A 16,737-nucleotide genomic window follows, 5' to 3' on the forward strand; every position below is an offset into this window, starting at 1 on the left:
ATATATATAGAAAAATACAGTAATCTCTCCCCCCAACTTAATTTCAACATTGTCCCCAATGTTTCAACATGAATGCATGAAATATGATTGTATGAAAGATAATAAGGCTGAAGGTTAGAATTTACCTGATAGAATGACCGCACACTGTTGTTGCTCACCAATTATCATATCAATAGAAAATGAAAGAAAGAAAAATTATGTACAAACAGAGGATCTCTAGCAGATATAGAGATCAATCCTGATAAACAGGATCTCCCAGATTAGTCGACTCAACCTCTGGGATAAAGTTGTCTAAAAATAACTTCAAACGTTGGCCATTTACTTTAAAAATATTACCGGTGTTTGGATTCTCTATCTCAACGGTTCCATACGGATAAACAGTTTTAACTATAAACGGGCCGGTCCACCTAGATCTCAATTTTCCTGGAAATAAATGAAGTCTTGAATTATACAATAGAACTTTCTGGGAAGGCTCAAATGTTTTTCTTATAATATTTCTATCATGAAAGACTTTCATTTTGTTCTTATAAATTCTAGCATTCTCATATGCTTCATTCCTTATTTCCTCTAGTTCATTAAGTTGAAGTTTGCGTAGTGAACTAGCTTTATCCATATCAAAATTAAATCTCCTAATAGCCCAGTATGCCTTATGCTCCAATTCCACAGGCAAGTGACAAGGTTTGCCAAAAATAAGACGGTACGGAGACATACCAATCGGACTTTTAAAAGCAGTACGATAAGCCCAAAGTGCATCAGTTAAACGCAAAGACCAGTCTTTGCGATTTGGGTTAACCGTTTTTTCCAGAATATTCTTAATTGATCGATTTGATACTTCAACTTGTCCACTTGTTTGTGGATGATAAGGGGTGGCAACTTTATGGGTGATCCCATATTTTCGCATTAAAGCCTCAAAAGGCTTATTACAGAAGTGTGAACCCCCATCACTGATGATGGCTCGAGGCGTTCCAAATCTGGAAAGAATATTTTCTTTTAAAAATTTTAAAACAGTTTTATGGTCATTATGTTTGCAAGGAATGGCCTCAATCCATTTGGAGACATAATCTACAGCTACTAAGATGTACAAATTTCCGAATGAAGGAGGAAATGGACCCATAAAATCTATTCCCCAACAGTCAAATATTTCGATAATTAAAATTGGGTTGAGGGGCATCATATTCCTACGAGTTATCCCACCTAACTTTTGACAACGCTCGCAAGCTTTGCAAAAGTTATGGGAATCTTTGAACAAGGTGGGCCAATAGAAACCGCACTGTAAAATTTTTGCAGCCGTTTTCTTAGCAGAGAAATGACCACCGCAAGCTTCAGAATGACAAAAGGAGATGACGCTAATAATTTCGTCATTAGGTACACATCTCCTAATAATTTGGTCTGGGCAGTATTTGAAAAGATAAGGATCATCCCAGAAGAAATTTTTTATTTCAGTTAGAAATTTTCTTTTGTCCTGTTTATTCCAATGACTTGGTAGTTCACCTGTGACTAGAAAATTTGCAATGTCTGCAAACCAGGGTGAAGATGTGATCTTAAACAGTTGCTCATCAGGGAAAGTGTCTTTTATGGGCGAATTGTCTAAGAAATCTGGAAGAGTCAGACGGGACAAGTGATCAGCTACTACATTTTCTACCCCCTTTTTATCTCTTATTTCTAGAAAAAACTCTTGGAGTAGAAGGATCCACCTAAGCAAACGCGCCTTAGCATCCTTTTTTGAAAGAAGGTACTTAAGGGCAGCGTGGTCAGTGTAGATAATGATTTTGGATCCAATCAAGTAAGACCTAAATTTGTCTAGTGCAAATACTACGGCAAGTAGTTCCTTTTCCGTAGTGGTGTAATTCTTTTGTGCACTATTTAAAGTCTTACTTGCATAGTAGATGACATAAGGCTTTCTTTCTTTTTTTTGCCCTAGAACTACCCCAACTGCATATTCACTGGCATCACACATAATTTCAAAAGGAAGTGACCAGTCAGGTGGTTGCATGATGGGAGCAGAGGTCAGCAAGCTTTTGAGTTTATCAAAAGCTTTTTGACATTCTTCAGACCACACAAATTGGATTTTCTTTTGAAGGAGATTACATAAGGGTTTAGATATTGAGCTAAAATCTTTAATGAATCTCCTATAAAATCCTGCATGACCCAAAAATGAGCGTATATCTTTGATAGTTTTTGGGTTGGGTAAGTTAGCAATTAAGTCAATTTTAGCCTTGTCTACTTCAATTCCTTCAGATGAAATAACATGCCCGAGAACAATTCCCCTAGTTACCATGAAATGACACTTTTCCCAGTTTAAGATTAGATTCTTCTCCTCACACCGAATTAAGACTAGTCTTAAATGGTCCACACAGTTTTCAAAAGAGGAGCCAAAAATCAAAAAATCATCCATGAAGACTTCCAAAAAACGCTCAACCATGTCGGAGAAAATACTGAGCATGCATCTTTGGAAGGTTGCAGGAGCATTACATAATCCAAAAGGCATTCTCTTGTAAGCAAATGTACCAAAAGGACATGTAAAAGTGGTCTTTTCCTGATCTTCAGGATCAATTGCAATTTGGTTGTAACCTGAATAGCCATCTTGGAAGCAATAATATTTATGACCTGCTAACCTTTCTAAAATTTGATCAATAAAAGGTAGAGGAAAATGATCCTTCCTAGTGACAGAATTAAGTTTTCTATAGTCAATGCATACACGCCAACTAGTGGGGACCCTAGTTGGAACTAATTCATTGTTGGCATTTTTGACTACAGTAACACCAGATTTTTTCGGGACCACTTGGGTTGGACTTACCTATTTACTATCTGAAATTGGGTAGATCATACCCACATCCAGAAGTTTCAAAACTTCTGCCCTAACCACATCCTTCATGTTTGGGTTTAATCGACGTTGAGGTTGACAAGAAGGTTTGGCATCAGCTTCTAGATGAATTCTATGAGTGCAAATTGAGGGACTAATTCCCTTGATATCAGCAATTGTCCACCCTATTGCTCCCTTATGTTCCTTGAGAATTTCTAACAATTTTAATTCCTGATTTTGTTCGAGTTGGGATGATATCACAGGAAAAGTCTCTTCTTGACCAAGGTATGCGTACTTGAGCTCAGATGGCAAAGGTTTTAGCTCAAGTTTAGGTGCTTGAACACTAGATGATAGAGGACTATTGTTGCGTGTGGGCAATTCTTCAAAACGAGATTTCCACCTATCTGTATCCAACAAAGGAGCTGAATCTAATATAGCACTGATTTCTCTAAAGTTTTGGTTTATCTCTGTATGCCCAAAATGAGTTAGGCATGTTTCTAAAGGATCAGAAGAAAGAGATGGAACAAGAGCATCTTCTACAATGGAGTCGATCAGATTAACTCCATGAATCTCATCATTTTCGTTGTCATTATCGGGTTGTTTGCAAATGTTAAATATATTAAAATCTATAGTCATATTCCCGAATGACATTTTCATTATTCCATTTCGACAGTTGATCAAAGCATTGGAAGTAGCTAGAAATGGGCGGCCTAGAATGACAGGTATTGGAGTGGTACAATTCATGACAGGCTGGGTATCTAATACTATGAAGTCGACTGGAAAGTAGAATTTATCAATTTGGACAAGTACATCCTCGACGACTCCTCTAGGTATCTTTATAGATCGATCGGCAAGTTGGAGAGTAACCTTGGTGGGTTTTAATTCACCAAGTCCTAACTGTTCATAAACTGAATAGGGCAGTAAGTTAACACTTGCACCTAAATCAAGAAGGGCTCGTTGTATCCTGAAGTTTCCTATGATGCAAGATATGGTAGGACAACCAGGATCTTTATACTTAGGTGGGGTGTTGTGTTTGAGAATAGCACTCACCTGTTCAGTTAGAAAAGCTTTCTTTTGTACGTAAAGCTTTCGCTTTATGGTACAAAGATCTTTTAAAAATTTGGCATAAGATGGAATCTGCTTAATGGCATCTAATAGAGGAATGTTAATCTTTACTTGTTTAAAGATATCCAAAATTTCTTGGTCAGGTATTCCCTTTTTAGCTGCAAGCAAGCGCTGAGGAAATGGAGCAACTATCTTATGATGAGGTATTGGATCATCTTGTTCAGTATTATTTTCATCCTTCTTTTCAATAGATTTTTCAGGTTTGTCATCTTTTGTCGGAATTTCTTTATTAATTATTTTTCCGCTACGAAGGGTCGTAACAGACTTAACTTGTTCAAATCTAGGTTGGGATGAACTTGCTTCATGGACCTCATGTTGACCCTTTGGGTTAGATTGAGGTTGGGCTGGAAATGTCCCTTTTTTCCTAACATTGAGTTGAGCCTCAATTCTACCTACAGAATTTTTAAGTTCTTGGAGTGATTGCATTGTATTTTGATTTATTTGAGTCTGCCCTTGCATGAAGGTTTGCAAAGTGTCTTCAAGGGATTTCCTATGTGGTGGCACATAAGGAGTAGGAATAGAATTTCCTTGAGATTCATTGGCAGTGGGTCCATGTCTCCAACTAAAGTTAGGATGGTTTCGCTAGTTAGGATTATATGTTTCAGGAAATGGTCTCTTATAAGCATTTGTGAAATTCGCTTGATCATGCAACACTTCTTGGAAGGCGGGGATTGTAGGACAATCGTTGGTTAAGTGTGCATTACTCTCACAGATTTCACAAATACTTTCATCTATAGTAGGTGCCTTTCCTGTATTGGCTCTGCTTAATTCAATGGCTTCAACCTTCCTAGTTAGATTAGCAATCTTTAAATTTACATCATTTTCTTCTTTAACATGATACATTCCTCCTTTAGTATTAGTCGGTATTTTAGGTTTCTCGTTCTTATCTATTGTATCCCAAGCCTGTGCATTTTCTGCCAACAGATCAAAATAGTCCCAGGCTTCGTCTGGTTCCTTATTCATAAATTCACCATTACACATCATTTCTACAAATTGTCTCATATTGGAGGACAAACCATCATAAAAGAAACTGATGACTCTCCAAATTTCATATCCATTATGTGGGCAAGCAAGCAGAAGATCCTTAAATCTTTCCCAACACTGGAAAAATGTTTCTCCATCTTTTTGTGCAAAGTTCATGATATTTCTTCTAAGTGTGTTTGTTTTATGTGTTAGAAAGAATTTCTTTAAAAATTCCCTTGTCATCTCTTGCCAGGTAGCTATGGTCCTAGGTCTTAAAGAATGTAACCATGACTTAGCTTTTTCCTTTAAAGAAAAAGGAAATAACTTAAGCTTCACTACCTCTTCATTGATATTATTAAATTGAAGTGTTGAACACACTTCATCAAATTCTTTTAGGTGCAAGTAGGGACTTTCGGAGTCAAGTCCATGAAACTTTGGGAGTAATTGGATTATTCCTGGTTTCATGTCAAAGGCTCCCGCAGCAGTAGGAATAACCATACAGGATGGGGTACTGATCCTAGTGGGTTGTAGATAATCACGAAGCGTTCTAATAGGTAAGTCATCTTGAAATTCATTATCTCCCTGATTACTACCATTATCTTTCATTTGCTTATTTGAACTTTTATCCCTTGATTCAACTCGAAATAATCTTTTCGTTTTATCCCTTTGCCACAACCGCATATACTGACCAATTAACCAGTCGATTTTTTTTTTAATTATTATTATTATTAATTATTTATTTATTTATTTTGTATATATATATATATTTAGAGTTTTGGATGAGTATGAATATTACCTAAAGCTATGAATATTGACACCCTGCTACTAAAATTATTCACAATCAAACAGTATCAAAGCATAGCACCCTTATTTCTAATGTTTTCCTAAAAATTTCTAGACAGCTCCTAACTGGTTTGAAGAGTACACTTAAGCCTCCAATCCGGTCTAATAACCTAGTCGACCAGGTAAGCTCCCAGGTAAGTGGAGGGGTCACGATGCGTATAGCAAAGGTCCCACTTAAAACCCACTTTCCTCGAACAGAAACTGTCTCCCTTCAATCACTTAGAGGGACAAAGCTTGCCTAGACATCGACCAGGGTCATAGAGCGAAATTGGTGCAACTTTCAGTGGTCTTCGTCCTATTGAGCTCGAATATCCTTAGGGGCCAACGTCTAGTTGATTTTAATTAGGCTTAGGATATTGATGCACTGGGATGATTTTTGGGCTAAGGACGAGTGATGAAATCCCGACCTTATCTTTTTAATGGGTTCAGCCCTTAGATTATTTTATGCAAATGCTTTATACTATATGCAACAATCAAGAAGATTTTTTAACATTTTATGTCATGACATTAAATTGCATTTGAATAGTTGATCAAACAAACTAGCTAATTTTTTTTTCTTTTTATTTTTTTATTATTTTATTATTTTAATTAATAATTTTTTTAATTTTTTTTTAAAAACAAGAGTAAAATTCTAATGTAGAAAAAATAGGACTAGTATGAACAAAACAGAAAAATTAATTTAAATACTCACGGCCGGAGTTCGTTCACTCCGGAAATCCAAAAATTTGATCTTGATCTTCCTCGTTACTAGTCCTGCTTTGTGTCGTCCTTGAATCTGTAAAGATTTGAAATTTCAGCTGTGTTAAAAATAAAGAAAAATTGAAGAAACAGAAATTAAAAATTGAAATTTGCAGCCTTGTTCTCGTTCGCACGTTGCAAATCCCCGGCAACGGCGCCAAAAACTTGCTACGATTTTAATCTTGCTCTTTTAAAAAGGAAAATTAAATGTAGAATACCCCAAGTATAGGGTGTAGCAAAATAATATTCTCGGTGAGTCCGAGATCGTATCCACAGGGATTTGACTATGAACAAAAAACTAAAGGCTAATTTATATTCAGCTTGGAATAACTAAGGCATCGGGATTCAGCTTAGTACTTCTTCATGCATTTCTTTTAATCACCTATTACCTCAGTTAGATCTGAGTGAAGACCTAACTAGAAAATAAAGCGGTGAAAATCATAAATAAATGGATCTTTATGGACAGTATTGCATTAATTTTACTTTAGACTATAGGGATTTCTAAGCATCTGCTATACCCTGGGGGAAATAACAGATCAAACAAATGTATAAGTTTAAAGTAATTCCTAAACATTCACTGCACATAAATGATATTAAAATTTAATTGATGATTACAAGAATACATGAAAAAAAAATACTAGGCTATTCCCTAGCCTTAGCTAAAAGAGATTTAGCTATTCATATGAGATGCAAGCATTTTTATAAAAGGGATTAGCATAGAGTAAATAAAATAAAGCATAAATCCCCTTTATATTTTTTTTCTTCTTTCTTCTCTTAAGAAAACAGGGCACTCTGTTTTCTCTCCCGGTGATGCCTTCTCCCCTCCGTGGCCCGGCTGGATGGATCCGTGGCCTCCTCCTCCGCACGGCTCCTTCTCCTCCTTTTCCTCCACCGGATGCCGCTCAGACTTAGATGAAAGATGAATCGTGGCCCGAGTGCCTTCTCTCGGACTGCTCCTGCTGGCCTCCTCCCTTGTTCGGCTGGAAAAAAATGGATGTTGGCTTTCCTGGTTCCGTGGGCTCCTTCTCCTCTTCTTCCGTTGGTTGCTGATCTCCTCCTTCGCACACGGCTCTCCTCGTGTACTCCTCCTGTCTCCCCCTCTTCACCGCCCCTTCCCGGTTCCTTTTATAGATACTTTCAGCATGTATGAAGGAGGAGAAAAGATCGGAGAAGCTGAAACGCTGCTGGGAGTGGATGAGACTCGGATTAGATGAAGTCGAATCGCTTGGGATGCTCTTTTCTTGGCTGGGATGGTTCTCTGTTGCTTGGAAGCCAAAAGAACTTGGGGAGTTGTTTCACGGATGAAAGAAAGAGCCGGTTTGGCTTTTGGATTTCCCTCGCTGCCGTTGGGAGCCACGGACGGTTGGAAGATGCTGGGAAGAAACAGGGGAGACGGAAGGACGCTGCCACGATGCTTGGGTGATCCACGGACGGTTGGGAAGAGAAGCCATGATCGGTTTTTTTGAGCTGCTTGGATTGATTCGGATGGCTGAAATTGGATGCCGGGATATTGAATGCGGCTTGGAATGATCCGGTTGGGAGACACGGTAGATGGGCTGAGAAGCTGGGAAGATATTGATGTTGGGTTTGTTCCTAAAAGAGATGGGATGTTGATCCTGTTGCATGTTCTGGGAGGTCCCGGACAGTTGAGAAGTTGGGAAATTTCAAAGCCCCCATGCTGCGGTCGTTGGAAAATTTGTTGAGCTCGAACTGTCGGGCATTGGGCTCAAACCCAGCGTTATTGGGTCTTTTGAATTACTTGTACTCAGACACAAATAAAATATTAATTAATCAATTTTATTAATAAAGATTAGCTATAATGCTAATTAAAATGGTATGAAAATTGTACTTTTTGTGCTCTCATCAAACACGAGGACTTCCAAGGGGGTCACCCATCCTAGCACAACTCTCGCCCAAGCACGCTTAACTGCGGAGTTCTGATGGGATCCGGTAAGTTAGTGCTGGTATGATCGCACCCATGACATACTTTTCGAAACTCCCTTTTATAACAAAGCAACAGACCTTGACGGTCTGGGACATTCGCACCGCCGGGGCCGTTCTGGTATAAGATTCAACGTGCTGGTCCCGCTATGCTGCATTGCAACTCCAGTATCCGGACTCAGTTTATTTTCGGAGGAAAAAAATTATCCGGAGCGGAAAAGCAAAAAGCCGAAAAATTAAAAACAAATACTATCAAAAAATAAAAAAGCGGGCAAAAAATAAAATGGGTGCAACACGAGGGCTTCCCATGGGTTCACCCATCCTAGTACTAGTCTCGCCCAAGCACGCTTAACTATGGAGTTCTAATGGGATCCGATGCATTAGTGCTGGTATGATCGTACCCTTGACATACCCTTCGAAACTCCCTTTTATAACAAAGCAGCAGACCTTGACAGCCCGGGACATTCGCACCGCCGGGGCCGTTCTGGCGCAGGATTCAACGCGCTGGTCCCGCTATGCTGCATGGCAACTTTAGTATCCGGACTCAGTTTATTTTCGGAGGAAAAAAATTATCCGGAGCGGAAAAGCAAAAAGCCAAAAAATTAAAAACAAATACTATCAAAAAATATAAAAGCGGCCAAAAAATAAAATGGGTGCAACACGAGGGCTTCCCATGGGTTCACCCATCCTAGTACTAGTCTCGCCCAAGCACGCTTAACTGTGGAGTTCTAATGGGATCCGATGCCTTAGTGCTGGTATGATCGTACCCTTGACATACCCTTCGAAACTCCCTTTTATAACAAAGCAGCAGACCTTGACAGCCTGGGACATTCGCGCCACCGGGGCCATTCTGGCGCAGGATTCAACGCGCTGGTCCCGCTATGCTGCATGGCACCGCCAGTCTTCGGACTCAGTTTATTTTCGGAGGAAAAAAATTATCCAGAGCGGAAAAGCAAAAAACCAAAAAATTAAAAACAAATATTATCAAAAAATAAAAAAGCGGGCAAAAAATAAAATAGGTGCAACACGAGGACTTCCCATGGGTTCACCCATCCTAGTACTAGTCTCGCCCAAGCACGCTTAACTGTGGAGTTCTAATGGGATCCGATGCATTAGTGCTGGTATGATCGTACCCTTGACATACCCTTCGAAACTCCCTTTTATAACAAAGCAGCAGATCTTGACAGCCCGGGACATTCGCGCCGCCGGGACCGTTCTGGGGCAGGATTCAACGCGCTGGTCCCACTATGCTGCATGGGACCGCCAGTATCTAGACTCAGTTTATTTTCCGTGAAAAAAATTATCCGGAGCGGAAAAGCCAAAAGCCGAAAAATTAAAAATAAATATTATCAAAAAATAAAAAAGCGGGCAAAAAAATAAAAAGGTGCAACACGAGGACTTCCAAGGGGGTCACCCATCCTAGTACAACTCTCGCCCAAGCACGCTTAACTGCGGAGCACTGATGGGATCCGGTAAGTTAGTGCTGGTATGATCGCACCCATGACATACTTTTCGAAACTCCCTTTTATAACAAAGCAACAGACCTTGACGGTCTGGGACATTCGCACCGCCGGGGCCGTTCCGGTATAAGATTCAACGCGCTGGTCCCGCTATGCTGCATGGCAACTTCAGTATCGGGACTCAGTTTATTTTCGGAGGAAAAAAATTATCCGGAGCGGAAAAGCAAAAAGCCGAAAAATTAAAAACAAATACTATCAAAAAATAAAAAAGCGGGCAAAAAATAAAATGGGTGCAACACGAGGGCTTCTCATGGGTTCACCCATCCTAGTACTAGTCTCGCCCAAGCACGCTTAACTGTGGAGTTCTAATGGGATCCGATGCTATAGTGCTGGTATGATCGTACCCTTGACATACCCTTCGAAACTCCCTTTTATAACAAAGCAGCAGACCTTGATAGCCTGGGACATTCGCGCCGCCGGGGCCATTCTGGCACAGGATTCAACGCGCTGGTCCCGCTATGCTGCATGGCACCGCCAGTCTCCGGACTCAGTTTATTTTCGGAGGAAAAAAATTATCCAGAGCGGAAAAGCAAAAAACCAAAAAATTAAAAACAAATATTATCAAAAAATAAAAAAGCGGGCAAAAAATAAAATAGGTGCAACACGAGGACTTCCCATGGGTTCACCCATCCTAGTACTAGTCTCGCCCAAGCATGCTTAACTGTGGAGTTCTAATGGGATCCGATGCATTAGTGCTGGTATGATTGTACCCTTGACATACCCTTCGAAACTCCCTTTTATAACAAAGCAGCAGATCTTGACAGCCCGGGACATTCGCGCCGCCGGGACCGTTCTGGGGCAGGATTCAACGCGCTGGTCCCACTATGCTGCATGGGACCGCCAGTATCTAGACTCAGTTTATTTTCTGTGAAAAAAATTATCCGGAGCGGAAAAGCCAAAAGCCGAAAAATTAAAAATAAATATTATCAAAAAATAAAAAAGCGGGCAAAAAAATAAAAAGGTGCAACACGAGGACTTCCAAGGGGGTCACCCATCCTAGTACAACTCTCGCCCAAGCACGCTTAACTGCGGAGTTCTGATGGGATCCGGTAAGTTAGTGCTGGTATGATCGCACCCATGACATACTTTTCGAAACTCCCTTTTATAACAAAGCAACAGACCTTGACGGTCTGGGACATTCGCGCCGCCGGGGCCGTTCTGGTATAAGATTCAACGCGCTGGTCCCGCTATGCTGCATGGCACCGCCAGTCTCCGGACTCAGTTTATTTTCGGAGGAAAAAAATTATCTAGAGCGGAAAAGCAAAAAACCAAAAAATTAAAAACAAATATTATCAAAAAATAAAAAAGCGGGCAAAAAATAAAATAGGTGCAACACGAGGACTTCCCATGGGTTCACCCATCCTAGTACTAGTCTCGCCCAAGCACGCTTAACTGTGGAGTTCTAATGGGATCCGATGCATTAGTGCTAGTATGAACGTACCCTTGACATACCCTTCGAAACTCCCTTTTATAACAAAGCAGCAGATCTTGACAGCCCGGGACATTCGCGCCGCCGGGACCGTTCTGGGGCAGGATTCAACGCGCTGGTCCCACTATGCTGCATGGGACCGCCAGTATCTAGACTCAGTTTATTTTCCGTGAAAAAAATTATCCGGAGCGGAAAAGCCAAAAGCCGAAAAATTAAAAATAAATATTATCAAAAAATAAAAAAGCGGGCAAAAAAATAAAAAGGTGCAACACGAGGACTTCCAAGGGGGTCACCCATCCTAGTACAACTCTCGCCCAAGCACGCTTAACTGCGGAGCTCTGATGGGATCCGGTAAGTTAGTGCTGGTATGATCGCACCCATGACATACTTTTCGAAACTCCCTTTTATAACAAAGCAACAGACCTTGACGGTCTGGGACATTCGCACCGCCGGGGCCGTTCTGGTATAAGATTCAACGCGCTGGTCCCGCTATGCTGCATGGCAACTTCAGTATCCGGACTCAGTTTATTTTCGGAGGAAAAAAATTATCCGGAGCGGAAAAGCAAAAAGCCGAAAAATTAAAAACAAATACTATCAAAAAATAAAAAAGCGGGCAAAAAATAAAATGGGTGCAACACGAGGGCTTCCCATGGGTTCACCCATCCTAGTACTAGTCTCGCCCAAGCACGCTTAACTGTGGAGTTCTAATGGGATCCGATGCTATAGTGCTGGTATGATCGTACCCTTGACATACCCTTCGAAACTCCCTTTTATAACAAAGCAGCAGATCTTGACAGCCCGGGACATTCGCGCCGCCGGGACCGTTCTGGGGCAGGATTCAACGCGCTGGTCCCACTATGCTGCATGGGACCGCCAGTATCTAGACTCAGTTTATTTTCTGTGAAAAAAATTATCCGGAGCGGAAAAGCCAAAAGCCGAAAAATTAAAAGTAAATATTATCAAAAAATAAAAAAGCGGGCAAAAAAATAAAAAGGTGCAACACGAGGACTTCCAAGGGGGTCACCCATCCTAGTACAACTCTCGCCCAAGCACGCTTAACTGCGGAGTTCTGATGGGATCCGGTAAGTTAGTGCTGGTATGATCGCACCCATGACATACTTTTCGAAACTCCCTTTTATAACAAAGCAACAGACCTTGACGGTCTGGGACATTCGCGCCGCCGGGGCCGTTCTGGTATAAGATTCAACGCGCTGGTCCCGCTATGCTGCATGGCACCGCCAGTCTCCGGACTCAGTTTATTTTCGGAGGAAAAAAATTATCCAGAGCGGAAAAGCAAAAAACCAAAAAATTAAAAATAAATATTATCAAAAAATAAAAAAGCAGGCAAAAAATAAAATAGGTGCAACACGAGGACTTCCCATGGGTTCACCCATCCTAGTACTAGTCTCGCCCAAGCACGCTTAACTGGGGAGTTCTAATGGGATCCGATGCATTAGTGCTGGTATGATCGTACCCTTGACATACCCTTCGAAACTCCCTTTTATAACAAAGCAGCAGATCTTGACAGCCCGGGACATTCGCGCCGCCGGGACCGTTCTGGGGCAGGATTCAACGCGCTGGTCCCACTATGCTGCATGGGACCGCCAGTATCTAGACTCAGTTTATTTTCCGTGAAAAAAATTATCCGGAGCGGAAAAGCCAAAAGCCAAAAAATTAAAAATAAATATAATCAAAAAATAAAAAAGCGGGCAAAAAAATTAAAAGGTGCAACACGAGGACTTCCAAGGGGGTCACCCATCCTAGTACAACTCTCGCCCAAGCACGCTTAACTGCGGAGTTCTGATGGGATCCGGTAAGTTAGTGCTGGTATGATCGCACCCATGACATACTTTTCGAAACTCCCTTTTATAACAAAGCAACAGACCTTGACGGTCTGGAACATTCGCACCGCCGGGGCCGTTCTGGTATAAGATTCAACGCGCTGGTCCCGCTATGCTGCATTGCAACTCCAGTATCCGGACTCAGTTTATTTTCGGAGGAAAAAAATTATCCAGAGCGGAAAAGCAAAAAGCCGAAAAATTAAAAACAAATACTATCAAAAAATAAAAAAGCGGGCAAAAAATAAAATGGGTGCAACACGAGGGCTTCCCATGGGTTCACCCATCCTAGTACTAGTCTCGCCCAAGCACGCTTAACTGTGGAGTTCTAATGGGATCCGATGCATTAGTGCTGGTATGATCGTACCCTTGACATACCCTTCGAAACTCCCTTTTATAACAAAGCAGCAGACCTTGACAGCCCGGGACATTCGCACCGCCGGGGCCGTTCTGGCGCAGGATTCAACGCGCTGGTCCCGCTATGCTGCATGGCAACTTCAGTATCCAGACTTAGTTTATTTTCGGAGGAAAAAAATTATCCGTAGCGGAAAAAGCAAAAAGCCAAAAAATTAAAAACAAATAATATCAAAAAATAAAAAAGCGGGCAAAAAATAAAATGGGTGCAACACGAGGGCTTCCCATGGATTCACCCATCCTAGTACTAGTCTCGCCCAAGCACGCTTAACTGTGGAGTTCTAATAGGATCCGATGCCTTAGTGCTGGTATGATCGTACCCTTGACATACCCTTCGAAACTCCCTTTTATAACAAAGCAGCAGACCTTGACAGCCTGGGACATTCGCGCCGCCGGGGCCGTTCTGGCGCAGGATTCAACGCGCTGGTCCCGCTATGCTGCATGGCACCGCCAGTCTCCGGACTCAGTTTATTTTCGGAGGAAAAAAATTATCCAGAGCGGAAAAGCGAAAAACCAAAAAATTAAAAACAAATATTATCAAAAAATAAAAAAGCGGGCAAAAAATAAAATAGGTGCAACACGAGGACTTCCCATGGGTTCACCCATCCTAGTACTAGTCTCGCCCAAGCACGCTTAACTGTGGAGTTCTAATGGGATCCGATGCATTAGTGCTGGTATGATCGTACCCTTGACATACCCTTCGAAACTCCCTTTTATAACAAAGCAGCAGATCTTGACAGCCCGGGACATTCGCGCCGCCGGGACCGTTCTGGGGCAGGATTCAACGCGCTGGTCCCACTATGCTGCATGGGACCGCCAGTATCTAGACTCAGTTTATTTTCCGTGAAAAAAATTATCCGGAGCGGAAAAGCCAAAAGCCGAAAAATTAAAAATAAATATTATCAAAAAATAAAAAAGCGGGCAAAAAAATAAAAAGGTGCAACACGAGGACTTCCAAGGGGGTCACCCATCCTAGTACAACTCTCGCCCAAGCACGCTTAACTGCGGAGTTCTGATGGGATCCGGTAAGTTAGTGCTGGTATGATCGCACCCATGACATACTTTTCGAAACTCCCTTTTATAACAAAGCAACAGACCTTGACGGTCTGGGACATTCGCGCCGCCGGGGCCGTTCTGGTATAAGATTCAACGCGCTGGTCCCGCTATGCTGCATGGCAACTTCAGTATCCGGACTCAGTTTATTTTCGGAGGAAAAAAATTATCCGGAGCGGAAAAGCAAAAAGCCGAAAAATTAAAAACAAATACTATCAAAAAATAAAAAAGCGGGCAAAAAATAAAATGGGTGCAACACGAGGGCTTCCCATGGGTTCACCCATCCTAGTACTAGTCTCGCCCAAGCACGCTTAACTGTGGAGTTCTAATGGGATCCGATGCATTAGTGCTGGTATGATCGTACCCTTGACATACCCTTCGAAACTCCCTTTTATAACAAAGCAGCAGACCTTGACAGCCTGGGACATTCGCGCCGCCGGGGCCGTTCTGGCGCAGGATTCAACGCGCTGGTCCCGCTATGCTGCATGGCACCGCCAGTCTCCGGACTCAGTTTATTTTCGGAGGAAAAAAATTATCCAGAGCGGAAAAGCAAAAAACCAAAAAATTAAAAACAAATATTATCAAAAAATAAAAAAGCGGGCAAAAAATAAAATAGGTGCAACACGAGGACTTCCCATGGGTTCACCCATCCTAGTACTAGTCTCGCCCAAGCACGCTTAACTGTGGAGTTCTAATGGGATCCGATGCATTAGTGCTGGTATGATCGTACCCTTGACATACCCTTCGAAACTCCCTTTTATAACAAAGCAGCAGATCTTGACAGCCCGGGACATTCGCGCCGCCGGGACCGTTCTGGGGCAGGATTCAACGCGCTGGTCCCACTATGCTGCATGGGACCGCCAGTATCTAGACTCAGTTTATTTTCCGTGAAAAAAATTATCCGGAGCGGAAAAGCCAAAAGCCGAAAAATTAAAAATAAATATTATCAAAAAATAAAAAAGCGGGCAAAAAAATAAAAAGGTGCAACACGAGGACTTCCAAGGGGGTCACCCATCCTAGTACAACTCTCGCCCAAGCACGCTTAACTGCGGAGTTCTGATGGGATCCGGTAAGTTAGTGCTGGTATGATCGCACCCATGACATACTTTTCGAAACTCCCTTTTATAACAAAGCAACAGACCTTGACGGTCTGGGACATTCGCGCCGCCGGGGCCGTTCTGGTATAAGATTCAACGCGCTGGTCCCGCTATGCTGCATGGCACCGCCAGTCTCCGGACTCAGTTTATTTTCGGAGGAAAAAAATTATCCAGAGCGGAAAAGCAAAAAGCCAAAAAATTAAAAACAAATATTATCAAAAAATAAAAAAGCGGGCAAAAAATAAAATGGGTGCAACACGAGGACTTCCCATGGGTTCACCCATCCTAGTACTAGTCTCGCCCAAGCACGCTTAACTGTGGAGTTCTAATGGGATCCGATGCATTAGTGCTGGTATGATCGTACCCTTGACATATCCTTCGAAACTCCCTTTTATAACAAAGCAGCAGATCTTGACAGCCCGGGACATTCGCGCCGCCGGGACCGTTCTGGGGCAGGATTCAACGCGCTGGTCCCACTATGCTGCATGGGACCGCCAGTATCTAGACTCAGTTTATTTATCGTGAAAAAAATTATCCGGAGCGGAAAAGCCAAAAGCCGAAAAATTAAAATTAAATATTATCAAAAAATAAAAAAGCGGGCAAAAAAATAAAAAGGTGCAACACGAGGACTTCCAAGGGGGTCACCCATCCTAGTACAACTCTCGCCCAAGCACGCTTAACTGCGGAGTTCTGATGGGATCCGGTAAGTTAGTGCTGGTATGATCGCACCCATGACATACTTTTCGAAACTCCCTTTTATAACAAAGCAACAGACCTTGACGGTCTGGGACATTCGCAGCCGCCGGGCCGTTCTGGTATAAGATTCAACGCGCTGGTCCCGCTATGCTGCATTGGCAACTCCAGTATCCGGACTCAGTTTATTTTCGGAGGAAAAAAATTATCCGGAGCGGAAAAGCAAAAAGCCGAAAAATTAAAAACAAATACTATCAAAAAATAAAAAAGCGGGCAAAAA

The 16,737-nt window shown here is 41.9% G+C and overlaps 19 non-coding genes and 4 pseudogenes across 19 annotated transcripts; all 23 read right to left on the reverse strand.

Annotated features, from left to right (window-relative positions):
* Positions 1 to 8,338: 8,338 nt before the first annotated feature.
* Positions 8,339 to 8,444, reverse strand: LOC120109880 (annotated as a pseudogene).
* Positions 8,445 to 8,697: 253 nt separating this feature from the next.
* Positions 8,698 to 8,816, reverse strand: LOC120109868. Its single transcript, XR_005510624.1, has one exon. It is a non-coding gene; the product is annotated as a 5S ribosomal RNA (ribosomal RNA).
* A 247-nt stretch (positions 8,817 to 9,063) lies between these two features.
* Positions 9,064 to 9,182, reverse strand: LOC120109871. The gene has a single exon (XR_005510627.1). It is a non-coding gene; the product is annotated as a 5S ribosomal RNA (ribosomal RNA).
* A 247-nt stretch (positions 9,183 to 9,429) lies between these two features.
* LOC120109873 lies at positions 9,430 to 9,548 on the reverse strand. The gene has a single exon (XR_005510629.1). It is a non-coding gene; the product is annotated as a 5S ribosomal RNA (ribosomal RNA).
* A 246-nt stretch (positions 9,549 to 9,794) lies between these two features.
* LOC120109864 lies at positions 9,795 to 9,913 on the reverse strand. The gene has a single exon (XR_005510620.1). It is a non-coding gene; the product is annotated as a 5S ribosomal RNA (ribosomal RNA).
* A 247-nt stretch (positions 9,914 to 10,160) lies between these two features.
* On the reverse strand, positions 10,161 to 10,279 carry LOC120109870. Its single transcript, XR_005510626.1, has one exon. It is a non-coding gene; the product is annotated as a 5S ribosomal RNA (ribosomal RNA).
* A 247-nt stretch (positions 10,280 to 10,526) lies between these two features.
* Positions 10,527 to 10,645, reverse strand: LOC120109877 (annotated as a pseudogene).
* A 246-nt stretch (positions 10,646 to 10,891) lies between these two features.
* On the reverse strand, positions 10,892 to 11,010 carry LOC120109861. The gene has a single exon (XR_005510617.1). It is a non-coding gene; the product is annotated as a 5S ribosomal RNA (ribosomal RNA).
* Positions 11,011 to 11,257: 247 nt separating this feature from the next.
* LOC120109878 lies at positions 11,258 to 11,376 on the reverse strand (annotated as a pseudogene).
* A 246-nt stretch (positions 11,377 to 11,622) lies between these two features.
* LOC120109863 lies at positions 11,623 to 11,741 on the reverse strand. The gene has a single exon (XR_005510619.1). It is a non-coding gene; the product is annotated as a 5S ribosomal RNA (ribosomal RNA).
* A 247-nt stretch (positions 11,742 to 11,988) lies between these two features.
* Positions 11,989 to 12,107, reverse strand: LOC120109869. Its single transcript, XR_005510625.1, has one exon. It is a non-coding gene; the product is annotated as a 5S ribosomal RNA (ribosomal RNA).
* Positions 12,108 to 12,353: 246 nt separating this feature from the next.
* Positions 12,354 to 12,472, reverse strand: LOC120109872. The gene has a single exon (XR_005510628.1). It is a non-coding gene; the product is annotated as a 5S ribosomal RNA (ribosomal RNA).
* A 247-nt stretch (positions 12,473 to 12,719) lies between these two features.
* On the reverse strand, positions 12,720 to 12,838 carry LOC120109876. The gene has a single exon (XR_005510632.1). It is a non-coding gene; the product is annotated as a 5S ribosomal RNA (ribosomal RNA).
* A 246-nt stretch (positions 12,839 to 13,084) lies between these two features.
* Positions 13,085 to 13,203, reverse strand: LOC120109881. Its single transcript, XR_005510633.1, has one exon. It is a non-coding gene; the product is annotated as a 5S ribosomal RNA (ribosomal RNA).
* Positions 13,204 to 13,450: 247 nt separating this feature from the next.
* Positions 13,451 to 13,569, reverse strand: LOC120109866. The gene has a single exon (XR_005510622.1). It is a non-coding gene; the product is annotated as a 5S ribosomal RNA (ribosomal RNA).
* A 248-nt stretch (positions 13,570 to 13,817) lies between these two features.
* On the reverse strand, positions 13,818 to 13,936 carry LOC120109879 (annotated as a pseudogene).
* A 247-nt stretch (positions 13,937 to 14,183) lies between these two features.
* Positions 14,184 to 14,302, reverse strand: LOC120109874. The gene has a single exon (XR_005510630.1). It is a non-coding gene; the product is annotated as a 5S ribosomal RNA (ribosomal RNA).
* A 246-nt stretch (positions 14,303 to 14,548) lies between these two features.
* Positions 14,549 to 14,667, reverse strand: LOC120109882. Its single transcript, XR_005510634.1, has one exon. It is a non-coding gene; the product is annotated as a 5S ribosomal RNA (ribosomal RNA).
* A 247-nt stretch (positions 14,668 to 14,914) lies between these two features.
* Positions 14,915 to 15,033, reverse strand: LOC120109867. Its single transcript, XR_005510623.1, has one exon. It is a non-coding gene; the product is annotated as a 5S ribosomal RNA (ribosomal RNA).
* Positions 15,034 to 15,280: 247 nt separating this feature from the next.
* On the reverse strand, positions 15,281 to 15,399 carry LOC120109875. The gene has a single exon (XR_005510631.1). It is a non-coding gene; the product is annotated as a 5S ribosomal RNA (ribosomal RNA).
* A 246-nt stretch (positions 15,400 to 15,645) lies between these two features.
* Positions 15,646 to 15,764, reverse strand: LOC120109883. The gene has a single exon (XR_005510635.1). It is a non-coding gene; the product is annotated as a 5S ribosomal RNA (ribosomal RNA).
* Positions 15,765 to 16,011: 247 nt separating this feature from the next.
* On the reverse strand, positions 16,012 to 16,130 carry LOC120109865. Its single transcript, XR_005510621.1, has one exon. It is a non-coding gene; the product is annotated as a 5S ribosomal RNA (ribosomal RNA).
* Positions 16,131 to 16,376: 246 nt separating this feature from the next.
* Positions 16,377 to 16,495, reverse strand: LOC120109862. Its single transcript, XR_005510618.1, has one exon. It is a non-coding gene; the product is annotated as a 5S ribosomal RNA (ribosomal RNA).
* Between the last annotated feature and the right edge of the window lie 242 nt (positions 16,496 to 16,737).

This window comes from Phoenix dactylifera, unplaced genomic scaffold (assembly GCF_009389715.1).
Source record: "Phoenix dactylifera cultivar Barhee BC4 unplaced genomic scaffold, palm_55x_up_171113_PBpolish2nd_filt_p 002952F, whole genome shotgun sequence".
NCBI classification, from domain to species: domain Eukaryota; kingdom Viridiplantae; phylum Streptophyta; class Magnoliopsida; order Arecales; family Arecaceae; genus Phoenix; species Phoenix dactylifera.